This window comes from Microcaecilia unicolor, chromosome 7, assembly GCF_901765095.1.
Source record: "Microcaecilia unicolor chromosome 7, aMicUni1.1, whole genome shotgun sequence".
NCBI classification, from domain to species: Eukaryota; Metazoa; Chordata; class Amphibia; order Gymnophiona; family Siphonopidae; genus Microcaecilia; species Microcaecilia unicolor.
In genome coordinates, this window is record NC_044037.1 from 94,685,548 (window position 1) to 94,703,513 (window position 17,966).

Sequence of the window (17,966 nt, forward strand, 5' to 3'; positions counted from 1 at the left end):
ATATTTACTGTTTGGATTTTGGACATTTGAGCAAAATGTCCAAAGTCCGACTTGGAGGGGCATAATCAAAAGGGGCGCCCAAGTTTTCCTGAGGACATCCTCGCAGGACGTCCCAACAAAGGGGCGGGGAAACCCTTATTATTGAAACAAGATGGGCGTCCATCTTTCGTTTCAATAATATGGTCGGGGACACCCAAATCGTGAAATTTAGGATGCCCATCTCAGAAACGACCAAATCCAAGCCATTTGGTCATGGAAGGAGCCAGCATTTGTAGTGCACTGGTCCCCCTGACATGCCAAGACACCTACCGGACACCCTAGGGGGCACTGCAGTGGACTTCAGAAATGGCTCCCAAGTGCATAGCTCCCTTACCTTGGGTGCTGAGCCCCCCCAAAACCCCAAAAACCCACTGCCCACAACTGTACAACACTATCATAGCCCTAAGGGGCGAAGGGGGCACCTACATGTGGGTACAGTGGGTTTCGGGTGGGTTTTGAAGGGCTCACATTTACCACCAAAAGTGTAACAGGTGGGGGGGGCCCTGGGTTCGCCTGCCTAAAGTGCACTGCACCCACTAAAACTGCTCCAGGGACCTGCATACTGGTGTCAGGGAGCTGGGTATGACATTTGAGGGGCTGCATATAGGCTGGCAAAAAATATTTTAAAGTTCTTTTAGGGTGGGAGGGGGTTAGAGACCACGGTGGTCATCTGGTCAGTTCGGGCACCTTTTTGAGGCTTGGTCATAAGAAAATTGGACCAAGTAAAGTCACCCCAAATGCTCATCAGGGCACCCTTCTTTTTTCCATTATCGGTTGAGGACGCCCATGTGTAGGCATGCCCAGTCCAGCCTTCGCTATACTTCCAACATGCCCCCGTGAACTTTGGTCGATCTTGCGACGGAAAGCAGTTGAGGACGCCCAAATCGTGCTTTCGATTATGCCGATTTGAGCGGACCCTGGGAGAAGGACGCCCATTTCCCGATTTGTGTTGAAGATGGGCGTCCTTCTCTTTCGACAATAAGCCTGTTAGACATCGTATCGAAAATGCTCTCTTTCTGCCTTTTAAAATAGGCACCCAGAATTATCCCCAAAAGTATGCAAATACTCATGTAAAAATTTACACTCACTCCAGGACAAATGAACATTATGTGCATATGTTGTATGCATTTAAGTACTTTACAACACAGCTCTGCCCCGCTCCACCCAAACTGCAGGTTTCATAAATGCCTACCCATATATTGAGTGAAGTAGGTGCTGTGTTTTCTGTGCACCTATTTTATGCATATGTACACAATGCAATTTTTATGAGTCATCTTTTATTTATACAACATGTTTTCCACACAGAAAATGCTTTGTTACCAATTCATCATATAATGTTTATTGGATGCACTCTTCTGTTTGAGATGATCATGCTGTTTAGATTAAACCGCACAAAAACTATATTTTCAGCTAATAAAGGGTGTCTTTTACTCAGCTGCGGTAGAGTTCCTGTGGGGTGTCTTGGCGTTTACTGCCAGCTGATTCTACCATGAGCTAACAACGCTACCACAGTTTAGTAAAAGACACCCAAAACTGCATAGGTTAAAAGGTCATAGCTGTATATTGGTTTATATGAATTTCTGATAAAAGGAAATATATAGAAAGGGATACTCACTTTTTCTAGTTAATTTTGTGGCAAAGATTCTCTTCTTGATAACAAAGACTTGGATCAGGCAGAAGCATTTAAGAAGTTTCCTGCACCTATGAGATAAACCCCAAAGGAATGTTGAGGCTTCAGATGTATAACACGAAAATAATTATAACAAGTTGAAAAGAACATGCTGTAATCACTTTAGAAAGATGAGTTTTGCTCATAGAGTGTGCGCTTTAGATTTGTTTGATTGTAAGTGGATAGAGATACTGAGTTTGTCAAAGTTGGTTAATGAGATAATGAAGAGTTGGAGAAGTTATTTGTGGATAAAGAGGCTGAGTGATTGAGTGGGTGGGGGTGACTGGTGGAAGGGAGCTGGGTGAGTTGATTGGGGATTATTGGTGGCATAATACTGAGTAAGCAGGTAAAGTGTTGTCTGAAACAGGGAAGCTAGTGAATGAGCACGGGGATGGATTTTATACATGATAAGTGGGTTGAGTATGTGAGTGAATGGGAGGTTATGAATTGGGGAAATGGGCGGTAGTGCTAGAAGTTTGTGCAACCCATTGCTATATTTGAGCCCTGTGTTGAAGTAACCCAGCATAGAGAGCATCATGAGTCCATCACACACTGGAGGATATCCTGATTGGTGGAGTCTGGTGAATTGCTATTTAAGGGGGGTAGTGCTGTGTAAATTTGTCATGGGTTGACTGTATTCCAGAAGACCAGAACCCCCACCAAGTAACCCGTTGGAACTAAAAGGGGTACCTGCTGAGAGCCTTGAATGAGGAGCAGGATTAAATCTTTTAGTGCTAATCTCCTGAGCTGTAAAGAGAAGCCGACCTGCAGGCTGGAGATTAGGGCTTAGGGGTAGGACGTGGTCTGCCCTTGGCCTGTGATTCCTTTCAGAGTGAACCCCTGAAGGTCTTGGAGAGTGAGTGCTGTAATCCAATTTTTTGTTGGCGATGTTGAAGCAATGGAGGAGCTGATTATGAATACCAACCAGGGGCATAGCTGCTATGGGGCCATGGGGGCCTGGGCCCCCATAGATTTGGGCCTGGACAACCCCTGCCGGCGACCCTCTCCACCCACCATCCCGCCGCCAACCCGCCGCCTGCTACCTTTGCTGGTGGGGGACTCCAACCCCGCCAGCTGAGGTCTTCTTCCTTCGTTTGGTTTCTTCTGACTGAGTCTGACGTCCTGCACGTACAACGTACAGGATACCAGACTCACAGAAACAGAACAAAGCCCTGCAGATCGCAAAGGCTTCATTCTGTTTCTGTGAGTCTGACGTCCTGCACGTTGTATGTGCAGGACATCAGACTCAGTCAGAAACCAAACGAAGGAAGAAGACTTCGGCTGGCGGGGGTTGGGGTCCCCTGCCAGCAAAGGTAGGCAATGGCGGGCGCGGGGGTCGAGATGGTCTTCGGCAGGGGGGGGGGGGTCAAAGTTGTTGGAGGTGTCGACAATGGTAGGTGGGCAGGGGGGCAGGTGTCAGCAATGGGGGGGGGGGTTGGCAGCGCTGAGGGGGGGGGCTAAAATGTGCCCCTTCACCTCGGCTCCTGACCCCCCTACCGTTGAAGTCTGGCTACACCCCTGGTGTAAATTCTAATCAGTGCCTATTAGTGGTCATTATTGCTTGTTAAGTACTGTTATCAGTGCTCATTAGCTTGTTAAGTTACACACATTGTTATAGGATTTGCTTGGATTTTGGCGTGGATCTCTAGGCATGCTATATAGAATCTTGGGGGAAATGTCTACAAAACATCTAGGAAATAGGCATTTTCAAAACAAAAAGACTTTTTCTGGTTAGAAAATGGCCATGTTCACTACTTGATTTATAGATGTTTTCAGCAAAATGTCATATCGAAAATGCTCCTCCACAAGAACTATAAATAAAAACATTTTTTCTACCTTTGCTGTTTGGCCATTTAATTTTTCTAATCATGTTGGTCCCAGTGTCTGATTTTAATGGGCAACAGTTAGTTAAGATACAACATAAGAAATTAAATAAATCACAATTTTGGCAAAGAGCAGCTTGCAGTTTAGAGAACAAACACCTCAATGCGTCTCCTAAGACTTGGGATGATACAATTTATTCATTATTGGAGGAAATAGCCTTTTTAGAAAGAAAAATCAATGTATTCTTGGCAATTTTTGTTAGCAATTAAGAAGACTATGCAGAAATTTAGAACGACAATGGAGAAAAAGCAAGGATAGTCAGATATATATAACCTGGAGAAATGAGATTAGGATTTACAGGTTGTAGATCTCACAGGCCAAAAAAATGATTTCTATGATTAAGAGATTCAGCGATCTAATAATACTAGCAAAACTCTTTGAGAAAATGACCGATACAGCCAGTTTATTGATGATTCCAGATTCTTTACGACCTAGTGTGGATGAGCAATCCTCCGCTTTATAAGTGTTTTCATTAGTTTACTCACTACTGAGGTCAGACTGACTGGTCTGTAATTCAAAACCTCCTCTTGGCTTCTGCTCTTGTGCAGAGGAACCATATCCACCCTTCTCCAGTCCTCCTGGACCACTCCAGATTCTAGGGAATCATTGAACAGGCCAGACAGCAGACCCGCCAGAACTTCTCCGAGTTCCTCAAGTTCCCTGTTAAGAGTGAAGACCTTGTGAACATCCAGTTATCATCCACAGACAGATGGCCTAGTGGAACCCCTCAACAAGACTCTTAAAATAATGCTGGAGAAGTTTATGGCCAAAGATGGGATAAGTGAGATTTATTACTCCTGTATATAGTCTTTGCCATCTGGAAAGTACTCCAGAGTTCAACAGAATTCTCTACATTTGAGGTGCTATATGGGAGGAGACTGAGAGGAATCCTGGTTGAGGCTCATGAAGCCTGGGAAGGAGAACCCAGCCTGGGAAGGAAGACAGAAAGGTAGCCAAGCACTGCTTGGAAAAGGCTCAAGTGGGTCAAACCTGAGCCTACAATTATAAAGCAATGCAGAAAATCTTCCATCCAGGGGACACAGTCTTAGTCCTTTTACCCTCCTCAGAGCGTAAACTATTATGCAAGTGGCAAGGTCCTTATGAAACTGTGGAAAATTATAAGATGGCCCAACCAGACAAGAAAGACAAAGCAAAGATCTTCCACATTCATTTGTTGAAGAAGTGGGTTCCAAAGACTGTAGCACTGGTCCAGAGAGATTTTAGGTCAGAGGTCCCAACAGAGTCCGGTTCCTTGCCAGGTGAACAGCTCTCCATCTCAACAGAAGGCCAACCTACAGCAGTTGGTATGTCACAATCAAGATGTATTTTCCAGAGTGCTAGGCTGGACCCACCTTGCAACTCATGACATTCTCACTGAGCCCAGAGTGATAGTCCGGCAATATCCCTATCAGATTCCAGAAGCCTTGCAGCAAAAGAGGTTGCTAAAATGTTGCAACTAGGTATCATCGAGGAGTTGACCAGTAACTGGCCATCTCCAATTGTGCTGGTGCCAAGGCCAGATGGGAGTATCCAGTTTCGTTTTGAGGATGCTGTCTCCAAATTAGAGGCCTATTCAGTGCTGAGAGTAGATGTCTGGAAGAAGCCTGATTCATCTCAACGTTGGACCTGACACCATGGCTGCTAAGGAAAAGGAAGACTATTCCATACCTCTGGTTCACAGAGTTGCTGTTTGGCCTTTATGGAGCTCCAGCTACTTTCTAGCACCTCGTGGACCGAATACTCAAACCATATGGAGACTATGTGGCTGCTTACTTAGACATCATTGTCATCCATAGTAAGATTGCAAGACCCCCTCATCCAGATAGAAGTAGTACTGGATAGTCTATGGACCACTGAGCTAACAGAAAATCCTAAAAAGTGCTTTTCGGGAGGACAAGAACTCCTTTATCTGGGGTACTCGGTTGGAAAGGACATGAGACCCCAGACGAAGAAACAAATAGGAGCTTTCCTCAGCCTCCTTGGATATTACCACTGGTTTGTTCCGGGTTTACTGAGGAAAGCAGAACTGCTACCTACCGCCTACAGAAGAAGGCTCCAGAATGGATACAATGGACCGAAGGCCTAGATAAGTACATAAGTATTTCCATACTGGGGCAGACTGAAGTCTATCAAGCCCAGCATCCTGTTTCCAACAGTGGCCAATCCAGGTTACACGTACCTAGCAAGATCCCAAACAGTACAATATTTAAGCTGATTATTCTGGAATAAGTAGTGGATTTTCCCCAATTCCATCTTAATAATGGCTTATAGACTTTTCTTTTAGGAAGCTATCCAAACCTTTTGTAAACCCCGCTAAGTTAACTGCTTTTTCCTCATTCTTTGGCAATGAATTCCAGAGTTTAATTACATGTTGAGTGATGAAATATTTTCTCTGATTTGTTTTAATTATACTTTGTAGCTTCAATGTATGCCCCCTAGTCCTAGTATTTTTGGAAATAGTAAACAAGTGATTCACGTCTACCCACTCCATTCCACTCATTATTTTGTAGACTTATATCATATCTCCCCTCAGATATCTTTACTCCAAGCTGAAGAGCCTTAGCCACTTTAGCCTTTCCTCATAGGAAAGTTGTCCAATCACCTTTATCATTTTTGTCACCCTTCTCTGTACCTTTTCAAATTCCACTTTATCTTTTTTGAGATGCGATGACCAGAATTGCACACAGTATTCGAGGTGTGGTCACACCATGGAGCAATAAACATTATAACATCCTAATTTTGGTTTTCCATTCCTTTCCTAATAATATCTAATATTCTATTTGCTTCCTTAGCCACCACCACATACTAAGCAGAGGGTTTCAACATATCATCAACAATGACACCTAGATCCCTTTCGTGGTCGGTGACTCCTAATGTGGAGCCTTGCACTGTGTAACTGTAGTTCTGGTTCCTCTTTCCCACATGCATCACATTTGCACTTGCTCACATTAAACATCATCTGCCGTTTGGATGCCCAGTCTCCCAAGATCCTCTTGTAATTTTTCACAATCTTCTGGTGCGTTAACAACCTTTTTTGTTTTTTTTATATTTGGATTTTGCTAACACCTTTTTTCAGTAGTAGCTCAAGATGAGTTACATCAGGTACACTGGGTAGTTCCCTGTCAGGAGAGCTCACAATCTAAATTTGTACCTGAGGCAATGGAGGGTTAAGTGACTTGCAAAAGATTACATGGAGCAGTAATGGGAATTGAACCAGCCTCCTATTGATAACAAGACCTGTGCTCTAACCACTAGGCTACTCCTCCACTGCAAGTTGAATAACTTTGTGCTGTCAGCAAATTTAATTACCTCACTAGTTACTCTCATCTCTAGATCATTCATAAATATGTTAAAAAGCAGTGGTCCCAACATAGACCTCTGGGGAATCCCACTATCTACCCTTCTCCATTGAGAATACTGACCATTTAACCCTACTCACTGATTTCTATCGTTTAACCAGTTTTCAATCCACAATAGAACACTATCTTATATTCCATGACTTTCCAATTTCCTCTGGAGTCATTCATGAGGTACTTTGTCAAATGCCTTTTGAAAATCCAGATATACAATATCAACTGGCTCACCTTTATCCACATGTTTGTTCACCCCTTCAAAGAAATGTAGTAGATTGGTGAGAAAAGATTTCCCTTCACTAAATCCATGTTGGCTTTGTCTCATTAATCCATGCTTCCTGACAAATCTTTGCTAGGCTATTTTTCAAGGTTCTGTTTGCTCGCTCAACCTGCCCTGAACTCTGGGGACGGTAGGCACAATGCAATTTCCAGGTAATGCGCAATGCGCGGGACAGGGCCTGAAGTGTGGCTTCAACAAAGGCGGGACCATTATCTGAACCTATGGCAAGGGGCAGTCCATACCTGGGGATGACATCCCTAAGGAGGGCTCGAGCTACTTCTGTGGCTTTCTCAGTGACTGTAGGATATGCTTCCACCCACCCAGAAAAGGTACAGACCATGACCAAGAGATATCGGAACCTACCGCTCCTGGGCATTTCTGTGAAGTCTATAACTAGAGACTCAAAGGGTGTTAGTCCTCTAAACTGAACTCCTGGTGGAATACGGGGTCCCTGACGAGCATTATTCTGGGCACAGAGAGTACATCGGGCAGAGGCAGTGGCAACCAGACTATCCAATCCTTCCAGCACCACTACTCGATTGAGTAGGCGGGCTAGTGCTGTTTTCCCTAAGTGTGATAGGTCATGAGCTTGAGACACTACAGGCCAAGCTAGGTGGCGTGGCACCAGAACTCTGGTATCAGGGAGATGTAACCAGCCATCAGGTCTCCTTACTGCACCTTCTTCTTGAGCCCATTTCTCTTCCATTTGGGTGTACATAGGTGTCCATTCTTGCAATCGGATTTGGAACAAGGGGGTCACAGTACTTGCTGGGGGTCCTCGAGCAGCTTCCTTGGCCACCCGATCAGCATGGCGGTTCCCTCGGGCCACTGGAGTATCTATTCTTTGGTGTCCCCTGCAGTGAATGACAGCTACCTTCTTAGGTGCCCCAAACAGCCTCTAGCAGCTGAAGTATTTCAGGTCCATACTTAACAGGTTGGCCTGCAGCATTTATGAGTCCCTTTTCCTTATACAAAGCTCCATGAGCATGTAGGGTTGTGAAGGCATACTTAGAATCAGTATAAATGTTGGTCACCAGTCCTGCTGCTAACTCCAGAGCTCGTATGAGGGCCACAAGTTCTGCTTTCTGGGCTGAAGTTCCTTGGGGCAGGGCTCTTGCTTCTATCACCTTGTCCTCTGTCACCTCAGCATAGCCTGCCAATCGCTTGGAGTTCTCCACGTAACTGCTTCCATCTGTGAAATAAATTACATCTGGGTCCCTCCAAGGAACATCTTTAAGATCTGGTCGACTAGAGTACACTTCATCCATGGTTTGGATACAGTCATGATCTGGTGGTCCCTCAGATGCTGGCAAAAGAGTGGCGGGATTGAATGTAGCCACTGTTTCCAGGTGTATCCGTGGATTCTCACACAAGCTAGCTTGGTACTTAACCATGCGGTTATTTGTAAACCAGTGGTTGCCCTTATACTCCATGAGGGTAAGAACTGCGTGGGGGACTTTAACAACCAGTTCTTGCCCCAAGGTCAACTTATCAGCTTCCTGGACCAGTAAGGCTGTTGCTGCAATGGCCCTCATGCAGGCTGGCCATCCTTTAGCCACTCCATCCAGCTGTTTAGACAGGTATGCAACAGGCCTCTGCCAGGATCCCATCATCTGGATCAGCACACCCAGAGCAACCCCCTGTCGCTCATGGACATACAGTGAGAAAGGTTTCTCCACATCAGGAAGGCCTAACGCAGGGGCTTGGAGTAGGGCTTTCTTTATGGCAATGAAGGATTGTTGAGCAGTAGGTCCCCATTCAAATGGTTCCTTTTCACCCCCCTTTGTGGCCTGGTAAAGGGGTTTCGCCATCAATGCAAAATTTGGAATCCAAATTCTACAGAATCCAGCTGCTCCAGAAATTCCCTAACTTCCCTTCTGGACTTGGGTTGGGGAATTGCAGCAACTGCTTGCTTCCTACTAACATCCAGTCTCCGACTTCCCTGGGAAATGCAAAAGCCCAGATACTTCACTTCTGACTGACAGAGTTGGGCCTTTGAGCGTGATACCTTATAGCCTGCATCCAAGAGTAGCTCCAGCAATTCTCTGGTAGCCTCAAAACACTCTTCCTGGGTCACTGCTGCAATCAGGAGGTCATCTACATACTGGAGTAAAACTCGCCTGGAAGGCTCAGATTTAAAAGTCTTAAGGTCTTGTCCTAGGGCAGTCCCAAAAATAGTGGGGGAGTTCTTGAACCCCTGTGGCAGGCGGGTCCATGTATACTGAAGCTTCCTTCCTGTTACTGGGTTTTCCCATTAAAAGGCGAAAAGCAGTTGACTGGCAGGGGCCACCCGAATACAAAAGAAGTCATCTTTTAAATCTAGTGTTGTGAAATGGGTAGCTCCAGAAGGTATCAATCCTAGCAGGACATATGGATTAGGCACTACAGGGTGTAATGAGATAGTGGATTTGTTGACCACTCGTAAGTCTTGGACTGGCCGGTAGTCCTCAGTCCCTGGCTTCTGAACTGGCAATAGTGGCGTATTCCATGGAGACTGACAAGGTCGAATAATTCCATGGGATAACAGACGGTTCAAATGTGCTTGAATCCCTTCCAAAGCCTTTCTGGGAATTGGGTATTGGCGAAGATGGATTGGCCGGGCACTTGGAAGTAAATCTACATGGACAGGAGGAATATTTCGGGCCAACCCTGGGGGATTATCTTCTGCCCATACCCCACTGACCTGAAAGCTGTCCGCCAGGGATAGGTCAACTTGGCCCTGCGACTGATGCAGCCGCCATTCTTCTTCAAGAGGGCAGCAGAAACTCAATATACCCTTAGGGCTGGAGGTCGGGGGCCGAAAGGAGACTGAAGTCTGGCCATCAGAGTCAAAGGAAATTTGGGCCCTAAGCTTCGACAGCAGGTCTCGACCTAACAAAGGGATTGGACAGTCTGGCATATAAAGGAATTCATGAGTGACTATGTGTGAGCCTAATTGGCATCTACGGGTCGTCAGAAAGGGCCTCCGGTTCTGCACCCCCGTGGCTCCCACCACTCGGACAGTTTTTTCCAGACACAGGCGCTAATCGCTCCGTCACAACAGAATGTTCAGCTCCTGTATCAATCATGAATGGAATTGAGCGGCTCCCTATAGTTAACTTGACCATAGGTTCCTGGGAGCCCAGTTTGTAGGAACCCGGTCTGTCCTATTCGTCCCATTCTGCCATCTCGGCTATCCCGATGATGTCAGATTCAGGAGGCTCATACCTTCCCTCTCGAACTCGGCCTCGGCTTCCTCGATCTCCTGGTCCCCTTCTCAGTCCCTGGCGCCTCTGGGGGCATTCATCTTTCCAGTGCCCTCTTTCCTTACAGTAGGCACACTGGTCCCTCTCCAATCTTGGTCTGGGATTCTCCCCCCTTGGCCGGGATTGATTGAAGGAATCTCGGGGCCTGGCTGGCGGTCCGGGGTCCCACTTTGGCTTCCCATTAGCTAGAGGTCGACCTCGATTAAGGGTAGAATTAGTAATAGCTGCCGCTAAAAGGTCGGCCTTCTTCTGCATCTTCCGGTCAGCCTCTCGGCGCACCTCCTGATCTCTATTAATGAAAACCTTGGTTGCGATCTCAATTAGCTGGGTGGTATTCATCCCTGCGAATCCCTCCTGACGCTGCAACTTCTTCCGGATATCTGGCATACTCTGGGCCACCAATGCACTATTCACCATTCTCTGGTTTTCTAGGGCTTCAGGATCAAATGGGGTGTATGTTCTGTAGGCTTCAATTAGTCGCTCTAGAAAAGCCCCAGGGGATTCAGTTGCCCCTTGGAGAATTTCAGAGACCTTTGCCAGATTAATGGGCCTCTTTATGCCTTTCCTCATACCTTCCAGCAAGTCCCGGCAATAGCCAGACAACAGTTCATAGTGCTGCCCATCATTTGGATCCCATTCTGGAGCTGCGCGAGGAAACCGAGCTCTAACCCATCCCTCTGGGTCCTGTGTCCCCCCGGGGACACGCTCTCGCGTGATGGCCTCAGCATTTTGCAAAATCTTCCGCCTCTCCTCAGTTGTGAGAGGGTCAGGAGAAGTTGTTGACAATCAGTCCAGGTTGGGTTATGGGTGGCCATAATGCTAGCCACTAGGTCCACCACTGCCTGAGGCTTTTCAGTATAAGAGGGGTAATGCGTCTTCCAATTCAGGAGATCGGTGGTTGTGAAAGGTACATACTGGTAGGCCTGTGCCTGTATAACCTGACCCTCATTATTAGGATCCGGTCGAGTGGTGGTTACCTGTCGGAGTGGCAGAACTCTCGAGGAGGTGGGAATGGAATCTGAGGTAGAGCTAGGAGCTATCCTCCTATCATGCTCAAAAGTGATTGCAGCAGGTCTAACCCATTCAGTGGAGGTATGTTGAACCCCTGAGGGATGGGGAGGGGTACTCATAGACTGAGAGGTGGTCACAGGTGATTCAGTCCATTGAAAGGGATGCCGGGCCCCTAATGAGTGGGTAGGGGTACTAGAGGGAGAGGCTGGGCTGTCGGGAGTTGAGGAGTCAGGGGGTGCAGCCCAAAGCGGGTCTTGGGAGGTTAACAGGGGAGAATGTGGCAAAGGAGGGTAGAGGTTGGCTGAAAGGTCCACCCTAGAATGTGACGGGGTTTGCACAGAAGAGGAGCTATCCGGAGAAGCCTGTGCTGGAGAAGCTTGGGCTGGACGGCGTGGATCTCTGGGGGTGGCACGGAACCCCAACAATGGGCCATAAGGTGGTGGCTCAAGGTCTGAGGGGTCATCAGAGAGTATGGGTTTCTCAGGCAGGGTAGGGGCGGAAGCCACCGATTGGGTGGTAGGCTTCCTAGGGCTCTTTCCCTCTTCTAGTTTAGATTTTCTAATCTTTCTTTGAGCACGACCTAACATGAATTTTACTGGGGATCCCATATAAGTTTTCAACCAAGAGGGAGGGTCAGTCACAAGGCTGTCCCAGGAATCTATATAAGGGAGTTGTTCAGAATATTCTGGTTCTCCTGCAATTATGCTGTAGACCTTCCGGATTACTTCAATATCTAAGCTGCCACTAGGGGGCCACCCCACTCCCATAGATGGCCACTCAACTTCACACAAGGTTCTTAGAGTACTTGAGCTTAAAGTCTGCCCATAATCATTAATTAAAAAGCCTTTTTGAAAGTTCTTAAGCATACAATCTAGGGGGGTAGCAATTTGTCTAGATGATGTCCCACCCATAATGCTTACAGTTACAACACACAAAGAGGGGGGGGGGAATTTTTGAAAGTGCAGTAAGGGGTCCGCACTCTCGAGACACTAGGTAGACAGACAGCAATCGCTTCCTTCCGTCACTGGCCAATTGAACTCGCGTTAATTGGAAACGCAGTTATAAGAAGTCCGCACTCATTTAGCATTCACGCATCACACATTCTGCACAAAAAATCCCACCCAACAATTTCAGATTTCTCAGATACAGATAAGCTTAAGTGGTTTCGCTTCTAATCTCCACTAGACTAGAAGGTACTAGGGCCTTCGCTGAGAGTTGATCAGGCTCTCCTTCCCTCAATTTTTGAGGGGCTGGTTTACAACTTTCTAGCTAGAATTACAATACAGAATACAGAATACATACCCGGCGAATGTTCTCCAGTCAGTTGGGTGCTGGGATTAATGCAGGATTCAGAATCCCACCACTGCCACCAAGAATTGTTGCAGGAATTAAGATAGGAATTTGTGATACTTCAGGAGTCAGACAGCACACACCAGAATGAGAGAGTAATCTTCTTTATTTGCCAGCAAACAAAGCAGGACATCAGTTCTAGCTCTCTTCTCCTCTGTCTCAGCTCTCTGGATCTTTGTGGCTTCTGTCTGTCCTCTTCAGCTCTCTTCTCCTCTGTCTGTTCCTTCTGCTCTCTTTCAGCTCTCCTTCTCTTCTCTTCTGAGCTCCTTCTGTCCTTCTTTCTGACGTAAACTGCTTCTGCTCTTACTTAAATACAGTTCTATCTAGCCTAGCCTAGCCCCCCTTACTCTCCAATTGGTTAAGGAATAGATTGATTACCTGGCCTCAACCAATCAGCTCTATACAAATATCAGTTACATAGGTTCCAGACATCCTAAACTGACCTGTGACCTGGGGCCCCTTACACCAGACATTTGGTCTCCAGAACTCTTACATTTCTCATTATGATTGATTTCTCAGCTATAACTTAAACTGGGTTCCCTTAGAGACTAAGAGACCCAATCTGACATTGGTTATTCTCATATTCCTAGTCAGCTTCATACTACCTGCTAGCTGAACTCTGGCATTCATTAAAGGGGTCAAGGGCCAATCTTACTTAATAGCATACGGCTATAGTTTGTTTATTTCTTTCAGGACCATTTCTACATTTACCTACAATTAATCAAGGAGAAGAGAGCTGACTAGTTCTGACCTTTTTCACCTATCAGCTTCCTTCACAGAACTAGCTAAGACCGTAGTTAATTCAAAACACATGTTGGCCTCTTCACTACAGTCTTTGCTTAGAACATCAGACAAAGAATTGAACAAATATTCTACATAGAAATTACAGAGAATAAAACATATTCTAAAATAAGCATCCTTATAAGACATATTCTAAAATACACAGAATCAGTATTCCTTATAAGCAAGAACTTCTAAAATCTAACTCATTTATATCTAGAATTATTTAGACTCTAACTATTTCCTTCTAAGCAGTGTTTAATTTAATCCTAAACAAACTGCCTGCAATATGCCGGCTCATAATAGAATACATATGTGTTTGCTTAGCAATCCATCAATCACAAGGGACAGAGTTTCATTTCTCACTGACCTTTCTAACCCAGCCCGGCAAACGCTAGACTTTCAAAATAATCTGAACCATCTGACATTCCTTCACTGTACTTGCAAAACTGAACCAAACTTTTAAAACCCCAATTAATATGGCTTCTTATATATGTATAATTATGCCCATGCTGCCTCACTAGAGGTCAAGGTAGGAACCTATGATATAAATGCAGAGCTGCTGAGTTACCCATTCCAGGAGGGAACCTTTTTGGCCAGTCCTAGTTTTAAACTTTCATCCTAAAACAGTGTAGTATTTGTAGACCATGATTCTATCCTTTGAAATCAGTGCTGCAGATCCCATAATGCACCAGGATGAGGTTGTCAGAAATCCAGGACCAGCCAAAAATTATCCCTCCTTGAATGAGTAACTTGGCAGCTCTGTAAACACATATGGGCACCTATGTCATACTTGCCAAGTCTCACACTTGGGTGGATAATCTCCCACACTCCCGCCAAAGCGGGAAAGTCTCCCGCTGAGATCCACTGCCACCGCTGCCACTGCTTCTCTCTTGAGCAGCTGCAGCAAAAGAAGAAAAACAAGCATGAGGCCACAGCAGCCTTCAGGCATGTGCTGTTGGCTCTGCCTGACCTCTCCCCATGGAACAGGAAATTGACATCACCAGGGACAGAGGACAGCAGAGCCGACAGCGCATGCTTGAAGACTGCTGCGGCCCCGCGCTTGTTTTTCTTCTTTTGCCCGCGCTGCTGCTGCAAGATTGGGAGGGAGAGAGGAAACACAGTGTACTGGCTGGAAAGGGTAGGGGAATGGGGAAAGGGTGTGCAGTGGGAGGCAGGAGGTAATAAATGGAGAGAGCAGAGGGGAGAAAAAGAAAGAAGAGAGGATGCTGAAGGGTACAGAAAGAGAGAGAGAAAGATGAGGAGAGAAAGAGGGGATATGGAAAAGGGCAGGGGAGAGACAAGCTGCTGGGGAGAAGGAACGGGAGTAAGGGAAGACCCTGGGTTGTCAGATAGAGAGAGAAAGAAGAGAAATGCTGCATGAAAAGAGGGAGAGAAAGAGGAAAAATGCTAGAAGGAGGGGCAGAATGTGGGAAGATGCTGGATAGAAGAGGGGTACACAGAGAGAGAGAGAGAGAACTGAGTGGAAAGATGGGGAGAGAAAGAGGGGGCATGGAAAAGGGCAGGAGAGAGAGAGAGAAGCTGCTGGGGAGAAGCATGGAGAGAAACTGGGGGAGATTAGCTGGTCAGATGGAGAAGTGCTGGATGAAAGGAGGGAGAGAGAGGGAAATGCTGGAAGGAGGGGCCAGAAAGAGAGAAGACCCTGGATGGAAGGGTAGGGAGAGAAAGAGGAAAAACACTAGTGTAACTACCCCTCTCGGCTGGACTTGAGTGGTATGCTCCCAGATACCTGTTGTTGTAGCCGTGGCGAATATCCAGGGAACACACACTCAAAGTCAAGGGAGTAGAATAAATAAACTAACCTCGTCCTTTACTCTCAAAGAATAAAGGCGGAAAAGAAGCAAAAATTTAGGATTTGTCCCTGATATGGAAGAACCACACCTTCAGATTTGCAAGTTATCTTTTTCTTTATTGAATACAAATGCAAGCAAATTTTCATTCAAATAAACTCAAATTCACAATTAGTGTGTGGCTTAATAGAACTGCAATAATATATTCAACATTCAAATGTAGAACTACATGTATACCCTTTACTTTTTATTTCAACAGAATCACTTAAAAGGCAGAAAAGAACCTTTTCAGATAAATATTTAAATTGTCTTTTATCAAAATCAGATATTTGTTGTTATTCTCTTTCCTTGCTATTAATGTAAGAATTTGAGTCTTTGTGTGTACTATTGATGTTTGTGCAGGGGTCTCACTGAAACCAGAACACTTAGGCAAGTCAGGAAAGTATGGATTTTTTATATTTGATGTTCTGTTCTTTTGGGGGGTTTTCCTTAAAATGTTGCAAACAAAAAGAAATATATGTCTTTCAACACCCTTTGCAAATGTCACTTAGCTGTAGTTGAATTGATTTAGGTGATTTCTTTCTTGCGTTGGAGCTCAGCTGGAAATCTTGCAGAGGATAATTCACAGATTTCTTCTTCCTAAACCTCACATTAATAAAATCAAATAGGAAGCAAAACCCTGACTACTTACTGATTCCACTCGTTCCTCTGGGACATTTAAGGAATAATAATACTGTGGCTTACTTACTAATCAAAATAAACTTAACAAAATATCCTTTTCTCTCAAACCTGTGCTTCACTGTTTCCCCTATTCTAAAAAGTGTAGGCAGCCATGTGTCCACTTAGTACCTCAGCATACAGACTCGCATTCAAACTTCCATGACTTTGAATTCCCTATAGCTTAACCATTCCATTCACTGTATGCAGAGACATACCTCTTCTTCACTCCAAACCAAATTAAATATGGTTTAAAATTTCTCACTGCTTTCTCTTAGAACAGCTCTCACTCACCCAAAACACATCAGTTTTCCCCAATTGGATTCAGCAATACAGCTATGTCAAGGGGCTGCCTGTTTATTTAACTACTCACTTTTCAGCCCAAATCCTCTCTTCATCAGTACCAAGGCTCTTTTATTCCTGCCTCCCCAAAATTGTAACTCACTTTTTATCTCTTGGAATCCAGTTCTATCACTGGAACACCATTCACCCTCACCTCAGCCCACTTTCAATATCAAACCACCTTCTTTCAAACTGGCACACATAAGCCTGTGTCTTAATTGCTCTTCCTGTCACTTATTTCACTTTAAACCCATAAAATATATACTTTTGTTTCTCCTGTATTTCACAGACACCCAGCATACATTTTTTTCTCTCTCTCAGTGCTTCCCTTCTCCCCAAGTCCCCAGCTCAGAAGTCTCCCTAGCAACTCACCCCCCACCCAGAGGAACATCTGACATCCCTCAACCAATCAGCATGTCAGCTAAAGACAGTTTTTTTCCCCTTATCTGTTTTAGACTCTTGGCTGCCTTAACTGAATCTCTATTATGGCTTCCCCTTCCCCCCATAGAAGTTAATGCAAAACTCACTATACACAGAATCTCCAAGTCCATTTTAACCTAACCTGTACCCAAAACAGCAAGAAACATTTAATAGTACAATCCCCACCTAGTCATGGGTTATTTCTTGTAAAAAAATATATATATTTAAGAAACATCTCACACTTTCTTCACCTAACTCTATAAAAACAAATTCCCAAACTAAATGTAAACCTTCTCCAATCAGCACCCGCCACCAAAACCCCGAAACGGCCTCCCCAGAGCCCCAGGAAAGAAAAAAAATCATTTAATATATTTCTTACCATATATTACAAAAGAAGGAGGGAGAGAGAGAGAGAGAGAGAGAGAGGACATGCTGGATGGAAAAGGTTAGAGAGAGAGAACTGTCTAGAAGGAAGGGGAGATGGAGACAATGGATGTAAGGATTGGGAGAGGGTAATTGGTGGAAGGATGGTGAGAGAAAGAGAGATGACACTAGATGGAAGGGTAGGAAAGAAAAAGGAAAGGTGCTGGATAGATAGGGAGAGAAAGAGGAGACACTGGATGGAAGGATGCAGGGAGAAAGAGGGGGAGACAATGGAAGGATGGGGAGAGAAAGAGGGGGAGATGCTAGATGGAAAGGGGGAGAGGATAGAGTTAGTGAAAGACTGTAGAATAAAAGGAAGGGGCAGGGGGAGAACAAAAGTGAGGAAAAAATGAAAAGCCATAGGTAGATGAAGTAAAAGAGGGAAATTTAAAGAATAGTAAGAATGAATTAAATCTGGACAGAGAGAGAGAGGCAGAAAAATAAATTGAAGACAACAAAGATAAAGGAGAGAAAAACGTCAAATGGACAGGAAACCCTGGGAAGAGAGTTAAGAGAAGACAAAGCAAAGAAGACCAACACAACTAGAAAAAGTAAATGGCCAGACAACAAAGATACAGAAAATAATTTTATTTTTAATTTACTATAATGTGGTAGCTGTGTTAATAAATGTTAATAAATGCA

The 17,966-nt window shown here is 45.0% G+C and overlaps 1 long non-coding RNA gene across 1 annotated transcript; it reads left to right on the forward strand.

The window, feature by feature from the left end:
* The first annotated feature begins 593 nt into the window (after window positions 1-593).
* LOC115473784 lies at window positions 594-16,435 on the forward strand. Its single transcript, XR_003942748.1, has 3 exons — window positions 594-604; window positions 7,868-7,873; window positions 16,352-16,435. It is a non-coding gene; the product is annotated as an uncharacterized LOC115473784 (long non-coding RNA).
* Window positions 16,436-17,966: the final 1,531 nt, after the last annotated feature.